At 35.8% G+C, this 12,086-nt stretch overlaps 1 pseudogene; it reads right to left on the bottom strand.

The window, feature by feature from the left end:
• Positions 1 to 844: 844 nt before the first annotated feature.
• Positions 845 to 1,174, bottom strand: LOC103782864 (alpha-ketoglutarate dehydrogenase component 4-like; annotated as a pseudogene).
• Positions 1,175 to 12,086: the final 10,912 nt, after the last annotated feature.

Raw genomic sequence — 12,086 nt, 5'->3', positions numbered from 1 at the left:
ATATAGTAGGTTAAAATATTATTAAAATTAATTTTACTGTTTTCTTTTTACTTTTTTGCTTGTGGCCACTAAACATCTTCAAGTTACATGTAGCTCACATTGTATTTCTATTGGAAAGGCCATTTTAATAGAATTATGCCCTTAGTTTCCCAGATTCTCCCAATAAGTTCAAAGCATTCAGTAATGCAGGAACATTTTGTTGAACACCCTGTGATTGGACATATAACCCTGTTGTTCATAGGATCTGATTGTATCATTTCTATTTACATTTGTCCTACAATTTGCAATTGTCTTGCAAATCTAATGCCGGTGCAAGATGATTTCCATTTTATCCTAATAAAAGCTCAATTTAGGTATAGAATGAACAAATAAATGCAGATGGGGAAAAGGAAGGAAAGATGCACTGTGCTGGGAAATTTCTGCTCAAAACACCTCTTCAGAGTGTATATTATTTTCTCTGTTTTTACAGAGAGGAATAATGGCTCAGAGAGGTTAAGTAACTGTCTAAAAGTAATACAGCTCTTACCTATCAGAGGATTCAAAAGGCCTAACAAACTCCAAAGCAGAAACTCTTTCTCAAAATCTCAATGCTCCTCTGTTACTGACAAATTTGAGAAAATTAAATTGTAGCAATCAATTTTGGAGATCGTTCTTTTCTTTGTTTTTAATGTATACTTTAATAAGTATAAAGTATATAAACAAGTAAACCTGTGGAGAAGCTGACAAAAATACATAAATTAGGATTTACACTGCTCTAATGTAAAAAAATATAAATTTTCTATTTTTTTTGCAGAATATTTATTAATGTGGTTTAATGTACAATTTCTTGTTTGTCATTTGGAAGTCACTTATTATAAAGACAATTTTTTTGTCTTATGACAAACAGCAGTCCACATTGGATAAATTTGATTTCTTCTTGAGACATAAGTTTCTTCTGAGGTACTGTTTTTATTATTTCTGCAGTGTCTGGCAGACCCTGATGTGTAAGCAAAGCTGGTGATTTGCTTTTCTTAGAATCGTGAAATTGAAGAGGAGTGAGATAATAGTCCTGCTGATCTCAAAGCTTCTGATGTATTGGGCTTAGAATGGTCTCTCTGTCAGGGAACCTTATTAATGGAGTATGTGACTTAAGTACCTGAACCATCCTGCTGGCAGTTGCCATTTTGCTACTCATGATAACGCCTGAGAAGCTCGAGATACTCCTATTAATCACAAATGTCCATATTTAAGATTTATCCTTGTAATGGCATTTATTTGTCAGATTATATTAACATTGATTAAAGTATATAGAATGAACTTTATTCATGAGAGCTTTTATTTATAGAGACCATAATAGACTTTATTCTAGGAGATTGATACATATTCCATGCACCCTCTTCTTTCTCTTCTGGTTGTGTGACCTTAAATAGACATTCCTGCAACGTGGAGTTAAAGACACTTATCTCATAGGGCTACTGGCCTAAGAGAAAGCTGCATGGGAGAAAGTGCTTTGCAAAATGTAAGCATGCCAGAGTTCCTCCCCACACCCTCCTCCCGCCCCTAGAATGGGCATAAGATAATGACTTCACTTTGTTCTGCCATACATTTATACTATATTTCCAGGCATTTGGGACCACATTTCCTCTCTGTGAATAAGATACAATACGAAAACGCCAGAAATTATAAGGACCTTTTGGGTCACATAGTTCATTGCTCTCTGAACACAGATCACTCTTTGGGAACCGCAGACTAGTTTCATTAAGTTTCTCTTTAATAATCCATTTCAGCCTCTTTGATGTTTTTACTTAGCAAGCTTTTACCTAAGCTAACCTAAATTTTTCCCATTGATAACTCTGGATGAGAATGGGAAAGATATTGGAAGACTATTGTCAACTCGTAGCTTTCTTTTCTCTACACTAAGTAGTCCTTTGACCTTTACTCTCTTTTCTTCATATGCACTTCATAAAACCCATTTACATGAATTTTCACTTAGCTGGTTCTTGGTAATTAAGTATGTACAGATTATGGTTGTAGATAAAGTGATGCGTTGCTGCTGTTATTTTAGAAAGATTTCCTCTAAAGACAGTATATGTTTCCTTGTTTAAGCTAGACTACAGGAGAATAATTTAAGGAATTTGGAGATAATAATCAATGGTTTTTTGTTTGTTGCTGTTGACTTGGTTAGTTTCTCATTTTAACATTTAAGACTAAAAGTAGGATAAAGGATGGTGGAGCAGGAGGGCCAACAGAAAACATGCCATTTGTTGCTCAGGATGTGACACAGAGTCAATGCAGGGCACAGGTAGTGGGGAAACTAAGCTGAAGCAATCAAAGTGTTGCATTAGGTCGCTTAGGCTATGAGGGCTTCACTCATGCAAACTGACCCTCACTACTGAAGTTGGAGGCATTACTAGAGTGAAGTGTCAATAACCAGAGAACAAAATGGAGGGAAAAATGGAGGAAAAATAGTGAAATGCCTTTTGCTATTTATCTCTAGAACCCACTGTCAAAACACAGTTCCTGTTCTTTCATTTCCATTTGTTTAGAGATTGTAGGTCATAAGGGAGGAATGTTCCCACCAGGGGACACAGCAATGGTTCCATTGAACAGGAAGTTGAGATGGGGAAAAGGAAGGAGTAACCAGGAGCCACCTGCTTACTCAGGGCTCCTCATGACACTGAAACAGCATGTCAAAAAATAATTATGCTTTGGCTGAGGAGATTGATCCTGATTATCAAGGGAAAATTGTGTTGGTTGGACACAGTGGCACCAGGGATGAACATGCTAGAAATCTGGAAGATTCCTTGATAGGCCTCTCAGTTTTCCCATGTTCTGTGGTACAGAAATATAGGCAGAATTGTTAATGACACAAACCCTTCAAAAATAAAGATGTGGTTACCGTATCAGACAAAGAACTAGGACTGACCGAGGTACTTGGTATGTTTCAAAAGAATTTACAATAATAATGGAAGAAGGGTATTATAAATACCATCTACACCCATATGAGTTGTTTCATGAACAGGGACAATAAAAGGCATGTATGTGTATTTTTCCCCTGTTTGGCTATGAATATATTTATGTATATTATTCTTTTTTCTGCTCAATTCCCAAATAATATAAACTATTATGTGTTAATAATGATTATCCTTGTATCTCAGTATTTGACTATATGATATCAAATGCAGAGAATGAATCATCTAGAAAACAAATAAGCCTCACTTCAAGATGCATAAAATGATATGGGGAATCATGTTTCATCTTTTGTGGAAGTCAATGTATCTTCAGTTGAATAAAGGATAGTTGCAAAATATTAGGTGAAAACATAACATTACTGTCTTTATTTGAAACTCAAATATTAGTAAACAGATATATGTGGATGTTGACTTGACTCAGCCACCAATTCTTCTAAGGCTGGTAACTACATTTCTCTGAAGTTTCTTCCATGGGTGGTTCTGGCATGAAGATTGTCAATGAGAACTACTAAGAGATTTGAAAGTTTGAAATAAAGCAGAAGCCACTATTCTTGGAAAGACATGGTAGCCAGATGTAGTGGCTCTTTAGACCTCTCCACGAGCCCCACTTTGCAGCTGCAACTGCCAGGCATGCTAGCATCACAGATCTCTCCATAAGCTCTTCTTCCACAGTCGTGACATTCAGATGTAGTGGCTTCTTGACTTTCTCAGTGACTTTGGCTTGGCCACCTCCTCTAATGATGTAGGCTGATGTCACAAGTAATTGTTTCTCTGATGTTCTGTCTATCTGTTCTGTCTTTCTGTTGCCTATCTCTTCACACATTCACAAAATCTGTAATTACTATATTATTTATACCACTTTATTCTCAACACATGTGGTAGCTCTGTTTCCCTAACTGAACCCAGACAAAGATGGTATGTAATCAGATGATCTTTATTTTCTCTTTTTGATTCTATTTTAATTCCCATAAATCATAGGGCTTAATATTTTATTATAATTATTATGCTTATGATGCATTGACGTCATATTTGTAAATAAGTAGATACATGCAATTTTTGGTTGCTAGAACATTGACATGGAAATATTTTGAAACAGACTCACTCAAATGATGCTAACATTTAACCTCTTATGGCTCTTAGTGAGTTTATATTTTCCTTGTGTTGAAAAAATAATAATGGGCACATACCAATATTTTATGCTCACAGAATTTACTTCTTGGTAAGACGATGTTCAGTAGGTAGTAGTCCTGGTCATGGTGACACAAAACATCTAGGTAAATACTGAACAAATCCACCATCATCTGAATGTTTGATTACAGATTATTGAACATATTGATGCTTTTAATATTTAGAGTTTTGATATTTTTTAGATAAAAGACAAAAATAATTCACTAAACTTTTAACTCTTTATGCAGATGTTTGTCATGGTGGCCTTACAGTTGACTAGGAAAAACCTAAACTGCCATTTATTTTAATTCTCACACTAGTGCACAAGAAATTGAATTCAATAGCCTAAATGCTGAGCCCTGAATTAAACAGTAGTCCTATATTTCAGACAATTTCATCAAAAACTCTTGCTGTGTTCCTGGACTCACATCAAAACTATTTTGGATTAATGCCAGTTTCATGGATTTTCATGGCAAGAGAATGACTAGTTAAAATGTAATTAAACATAAATTATTTCCCATTGCAGTTTTGCAAACTAAAGTATATTTAAGTACAAGTTGGTAATAAAACATAAACAAATATGTTCTCAAACACAAACCTATCCCAAATCAATCAAGAAAATACTGGCTTTGCTAAATCTGCCTACTGTATCAGTTAGGATAATTTCAGTTTCAAGTGACTACATATCTAATTGAAAATGGCTTAAACAATAAAATAATTTAGTGTTTCACAAAACATGGATTCTGAAATTCTCAAAAATCAAATTATGCTAATTATTTAGAGTTGCTCAAAAAATGTGTAAGCAAAGCCTCAATGACAAACCTTTTAAACTACTCTAGAGAAATAATTTGACAATATTGCTGCAAGTTTTTATTATAATTATCAATTATTATTGATATAGTTTGGATATTGTCCCCCCTAAATCTCATGTTGAATTATAATCCCCACTGTTGAAGATGGGGCCTGGTGGGAGGTGATTGGCTCATGGGGTTGGATTTCTCATGAACGATTTAGTGCCATCCCCTAGGTACTGTTCCAGTGATAGTTGAGTGCGTTCTCATGAGATCTGTTTAAAAATATATGGCATATCCCCCTCGCCATTGCTCCCACTCTCGCCATGTGATGTGTATGCTCATACTTCACCTTCCTCTATGAATAAAAGCTCCCCGGCCGGGCGCGGTGGCTCACGCTTGTAATCCCAGCACTTTGGGAGGCCGAGGCGGGCGGATCACGAGGTCAGGAGATCGAGACCATCCTGGCTAACACGGTGAAACCCCGTCTCTACTAAAAATACAAAAAAATTAGCCGGGCGTGATGGCGGGCGCCTGTAGTCCCAGCTACTTGGGAGGCTGAGGCAGGAGAATGGCATGAACCCGGGAGGCGGAGCTTGCAGTGAGCCGAGATTGCGCCACTGCACTCCCGCCTGGGCCACAGAGCGAGACTCCGTCTCAAAAAAAAAAAAAAAAGCTCCCTGAGGCCTTCCCAGAATCCAAGCTAATGCCAGCACCATGTTTGTACAGCCTGCAGAACCGTGAGCCAACTAAACCTCTTTTTTTTTATAAATTACTCAGAGCTAGGTATTTCTTTATAGCAAAGCAAGAACAGCCTAACACAATTATCTTACTCTAAAAACGTAAAAATGTCAGTTAATGTGGTGCTTAAGTAGTAGAATGCCATATAAATCAACTCCATCCACAAATCTAGAATATCATTATTTCTAAAATGTTCCAGGAAAATCATAACCTTAGACTTTTGTATGCGACAGCAATGTTCCAAATGCAAAACTGCCAAAAAATATGCTGACTTGTAAATCCAGTTTGAATGACGCACTAATATGTATAGTGTTGGAAAAACCTCATTGAATAGCTAGTAAACATCGAGACAGGTTCTAAGAAAGATGTTTATAACAATTGATATCTACATTAACATAAAAGATGTCAAATAAACAACCTAACTTTACACTTCAAGCAACTATTAGGTTGGTGCAAAAGTCGTTGCGTTTTTTTTTTTTTTTTGCCATTAATATAAATAAAAGAACAAACTAAGCCCAAAGTAAGCAGAAGGAAGGAAATAATACACGTTGGAGCAGAAAATAATGAAATTGAGAAAAGAATGACAGCAGAAAAAAATCAATGAAGCTGGGTGCGGTGGCTCAAGCCTGTAATCCCAGTACTTTGGGAGGCCAAGGTAGGTGGATTGCTTGAGTCCAGGAGTTCGAGACTGGCCTGGGCAACATAGGGAGACCACATTTCTATATTTTAAAAAAACCCACAAAAGAAAAAGTAAAAAATTACCTGGGCATGGTAGCAGGTGCCTGTGGTCCCAGTTACTAGAGAGGCTGAGGTGGGAGGTGGAGGTTGCAGTGAGCTGAGATCATGCCACTGCACTCCAGCCTGGGCGACAGAGCAAGACACTGTCTTAGATCAGCACAGAAATTGAGAGTAAGTATTCAGATACTCTTATAGCAATGAGAGTAATGCTATTTCTGTTGAAGCTAATAATAAAAGATTAGGGTGTATGTTTTGTAAAAACACAAAACCATGATTCTTAATTCTCCAATCATTTAATTGAATCATTTGTATGTACTATAACTAATATAACAATTTTCATATAGCTAGAAAATTAGATTGTTTAAAGTCAATCAAAAAATAAAGAAACTAAGAATTGGATTTTTTAAAGGACAAACAAAATTGCAAATTCTTAGCTAGACTAATAAGTAAAAAAGAGAAGACTCAAATAAAATTATAAATGAAAAAAGAGACATTACAACTGATGCCACAGAAATAAAAAAGATCATAAGAGTCCAGTATGAAAAATTATACACCAATAAATTGGATAACATAGAGTAAATGAATAAATTCTTAGAAATATACAACATACCAAAACTGAATCATGAAATAATAGAAACTCTGAACAGACTAATAAAGAAGGGGATTGAATAACTATTAAAAAACTTCTCAACACAAAATGGGCCAGGACCAAATGAATTCACTAGTCAATTATACCAAACATTTAAAGAAGAATTAATATAATTTCTTTCAAATCTTCCAAAAATTTGAAGAAGAGGGAACACTTCTAAACTCATTTTACAAAGCCAATATTACCCATACCAAAGCTGTACGAAGAAACTAAAAGAAGAGAAAATTACAGGCCAATATCATTGATGAACATAGATTTTAAAACTCCTTAATAAAATGCTAGCAACCTGAATTCAACAGCTCGTTGAAAGGGTCACACACCATGATCCAGTGGGATTTATATTTGGGATCTAAAGATGGTTCGACATATGCAAATAAACAAATATGGTACATCAAATTGATAGAATAAGGGATGAAAATCACCCAATCATCTCAATAAATGATGAAGAGCATTTGACAGAATTCAACATTCTTTTATGACAGAAACTAAACAAACTAGGTATAGAAGAAATTTATCTCAACATAATAAAATCTATATATGAAAAGTCCACAGCTAACATCATACTCAATGGTGAAAAATGGAAAGATTAGGAACAAGGTAAGCATGCCTCTCCCCACTTCTATTCAACATAGTACTGAAAGTCCTAGCCAGAGCAAGTAGGCAAGGAAAAGAAAGAAAGACATTCAACTACTCTCAACTCCTGGATTTTTTTATCTCTATGTTGTGCCCACCAGTTAGGACATTTTTTGCTACCTCTCAACACTGATTGGCTACCAAGGTTCTTGCCATAAAATCCAACCTTTAATTCTCTGCTGTATAAACCTTATTATCATGCTAGTTGAGAAAAATGCTATTTAATAATATTTATGAAGGAATACTGCCAGGGCATGCAGCTTTTCCATTCCTCAAAGATATTCTAAATTAGTCCCTTTATCAAACCAGATGTTAGAGTTCTGCATTCTTGGAACTCAAGTTAATTGCCATCTGGTATCATTTCCTTTTAGGACGTATTGGGGCACATTTTTAGAAACAGGTGTTTGAAATTTGTTGCTTTATCAGTTGTTGACATATTGTAAGGAAGGCATTTTTTTCCCTCACTGTGTCATCTTTGAAAGGACAGTGAAAAAATTCCTCTCTGGTCTTGATTTAAGAAGAAGCTATGTCTCCTCTAGACCATTCATTTGTCTTCATTTTATGGACACAAAACCTTGTACCATTTAGCATTTCTCTCTTTGCTTTGGTTGCTAGGTGGCTCAGAGCCAGATTTTAACTCAGTACTAGCAAATATACAAGGCTTTTTATATATTTATTATACTTGGTTTTATTATTTTTCTATCCTTCTTAGCCCCAGTTTCCATATTTACTTTGCAATTTTGTAATATACTTTTGATTTTTGTTATTATTTTGTTGTTAGCTACCTCAAGACCTTTGTGGGAGGAAGTATATATATGTAAGTAAATGATTGATCAGGAAGTGATTGCTATACAGAGATACTGTAATACTAGATTTGAGAAAAACTTCTTATTTATCTATAACCAAATTCCATTTACATTATTGGTGGAAGTATTTCTTACTTTTTAAATGTGAGGTCATTGATAATGTACCCTCTCATGCTCTTATTTCTAATCTCCTCCCTTCCACAGGCTCCCTTTCAATAGTGGCTAAATAGTCGCAGTCTCACCCTTCTTATACAACTAAAATCCTTCCTCTAGGGCTTTAAAATGAAAACTCCAGACCCCCTCCATTCTCTGCCATCTCTTATTGTCCATGTTGGAAGAAGTGTCTGTGGTCACTGTCTCCTTTATTTCCCTTTCATTTCCCAACCCTCTGAAACTGTCCTCCTAAAGTGAGACTTAGTTCCTTAATGGTAAACCCAGTGGATATTTCTCAGTCCTTGACTTCCTTGGCTCTTAATTACTCTTTCTCAGTACATGCTGTACCCATGGAGATCCTGACACCATACACGGCTGGAATTCCTTCTTACTCTTTCTTTCTGGCCACTTGTTCTCAGTTTCTTTTTCAGATTCCTCTGACTCCATCTTTCTCTTAAATGTTAGTGTTCCTCAGAGTTTGGCCCCACCCCTTCTACCCCCTCTTTCCACTCAATGCACACATCCTATGCAGTCTCTTTCATTTACTGAAGTGTTTCTCTAGCCTGGTGACTCTCCTGATATCAATTGCCTGTTAGATGTGGATGTCTAGATATCTTGCTGGCACCTCAAACTCTCCAACTTTTCATCTTAGTTCTTTCCCTCTGTATCTGTTCTTTGTTTCATTTTCCTAGCTTTGAGATTTACACCAGCAGATGCCTTCTCATCAACTCTAAAAACCTAGAAGTCTTCTTTGACTTCTCTTTCTCCCTGTCTCTATTCAAACAATCACCAAGTCCCAGTGATATACTGACTAAACACATCTTAAATCATTGTCATTATATCCTGCCCCTCACCCCCCCACAGGGACTATAATCTCTTACTCACATTAATGTCTTCTGTGCTTTGCACAGTGCCAGTGACATAAGTGCTCAAAAATATTTCTTGAATGAATACATTAATTTTAGAAAATTGAGAAACATTAAGAGATAACAGAAGTGGAATATGGATTTTTTTAAACATTCATGTTATTAGCACACAATTGGTTTTAACAAGGCAAATGAGTCCAATATTTTTCACATTGAATTGTTTTCTGGAACATCTATATAAAAACATATACTTAGAAATGCATTTTTAATGACTTCCAGGAGGCTGTTTCTCCACATTTTATGTGGGAAAATGCTATACAGCAAGTAATTTAGTCATAGGAGCATTTGGCTGAGATTTAACATAATAAAACACCAAAATGAAGACTCATTATATAAATTGAAGGTTGCTACAATGAAATTTCATAAATTGTTTGCTTTTAAGAATGCAAGAACCACTTTTCTGAATATCTTTGAAACCTACTTATAAAATTCATGGTGAGAGAGGCTCTTTAATGTATTGTAATTACCATAGTAAGTCCAGCTTTAATTTACTGATAAAATTCTAATTGTTCAACATACATGTGTGCATAACGAGGCAGTGAAGAGTGTGCATAATTGAGTAGCTCTTTTGAAAATTGAATCCTAATCATTTCTTCATCTGGTAATTGGTAACTGGTTGCTTTGTTTTCCTAAGGCATATTTTGACAAACTTTGCTGAAGGCTTCTGCAAAGCAATATTCATTCACATCTGATATTCAGTCTCTAACCATGAAATGCTACAAGGCTTTATGAGAAATGAGAAGAGGAAAAGATTACTTATGAGGGTGCCATATGTAGAAGGATGGAATTGCTTTTTGGGTTTGTGCTCACACTACAGTTCTGTATAGGTTTTATCTGGCATTTTCAGCATGAGAATCTTGGAGGTTCTATTTTGACACTCTCAGCGAGTGTTAGTATGTTGAGATCCTCTATAGTCAGGGAATGATAGGATGTGTAGGGAGGAGAATTAGAGACCCTTTTACCTGGATGTTGTTTACTGATTGATCATGCCTGTGGTGATCACCCCTGTAGATACCCCCCAGGAGACAGCACGAAAAAGGAGACATTGGCTCAAGTCACCACAGTTAATGTCTTTAATAAATATGTGCTTGTTCTTGACCATTAGAATTTTGATGTCAACTTGGTAGTGTCCTGAGTGATCTCATTAACTTTAAGTCTAGGGTTGTTTGGACACTGGATGGGCAGGTTTCCAGTACACCACTGGACATTTACAGTTTTTTATTTGCTGGACATTTCTTTGACCTTGGTGAAAACCAAAAGAAAGGAAATAGCATTCAAGAAGGCAGAACTTAAAATGAAAAACACACGAAATAGGATCTCTCTGTGGAATTAAAGCATGGAACACTGACTAGGAATGTGGTGGTGTTTGCCCTTGCACAGTTTGGCCTGACTCAGAGGAACGTCTGACGTTAGACTGTCCACGTGCAATAGGCACAGTGAAAAATAGAGCATGACTTGGGCAGTAACATTTCTTCTATATTTTCTCCAAAAGGTAAACATGTTTTAATCACATGTACATGTCTGAAGTGTTCAGTGAATTTGTTAATGGCTGCTAAGTTCACATGTGTCTTTCATTTTGTCCATTTCAAGACATCATATTAAAAGGCCATTGCTTTCCATATTATATAAGGAAAGTCTTGCATAATAAAAGGCATGTATTTACAATTTAGATATAGAAGATTTGTTGCAGGTGGCTTTGAATGCCTTGTAGCAGATGCTATTTTGTAGTACAATTACTTACATTGTCAACTAACATTTATTGTCTTATATAACAACAGCATCAACAGCATTGACATTTAAAAAGGAAAAGAAATCAATTGCCCATATGAAAATTAATCTGCTGAAATTAAATTTTAAAAGTAATTCTAAACACAATTTTCTGCCACCCTGCAGGTGGAATACGAATTGCCATGTATATATAAACATTTTTTAAAATTATATAACCAGTAAATTTTTTCTTTCAGCATAAGTATATTATAACTTCTTCCATTAATATTTTTCCCTGGAGGTTTTTAATCAAAGAATATGAATTTTTTAATAAAGTTAATAAGTTAGATCCAATGCCTATTATGAAGTATATATAACTGAACAAATGAACTACTCTGTTTCTATTAAAGGACAAGTCAGCCATGTCTATAAAATAAAAGGAAATATACTTTTTTTATCTTTTGCATTCCTCTCTAGTCAAGAAAAATTAGGTGATTTTAAAAACTGTTCTTCACATGACCTTAGTTATCCTGTTTTCAGTATTGACTGCTTTCTTCTCTCTTCTATACTTGAAGAAAAACTCTCACCATCCTTCAAAGGCCGGTACCAGGTCATCTTCCACAGAAAGCCTCTTCACAGAAGGAATCAAATTACCTTCCCCTGTGCCCCCTTTGCCCTGGGCCATAGGCCTGGGTGGCACCCATGACAAATATTTGCTGTCTGCTGTGGTCTTGAATGAAGGTGGACATGGCACTTTACCATATTTGTGGCCCACTGGGTGGCACAGTGCCTGTCACAGGGTAATGTTTATTGACTTAAATAAT

This window comes from Pan paniscus, chromosome 10, assembly GCF_029289425.2.
Source record: "Pan paniscus chromosome 10, NHGRI_mPanPan1-v2.0_pri, whole genome shotgun sequence".
NCBI classification, from domain to species: domain Eukaryota; kingdom Metazoa; phylum Chordata; class Mammalia; order Primates; family Hominidae; genus Pan; species Pan paniscus.
Note: the sequence above shows the minus strand (reverse complement) of the source record. Positions and strands in the feature narration are given on the sequence as shown.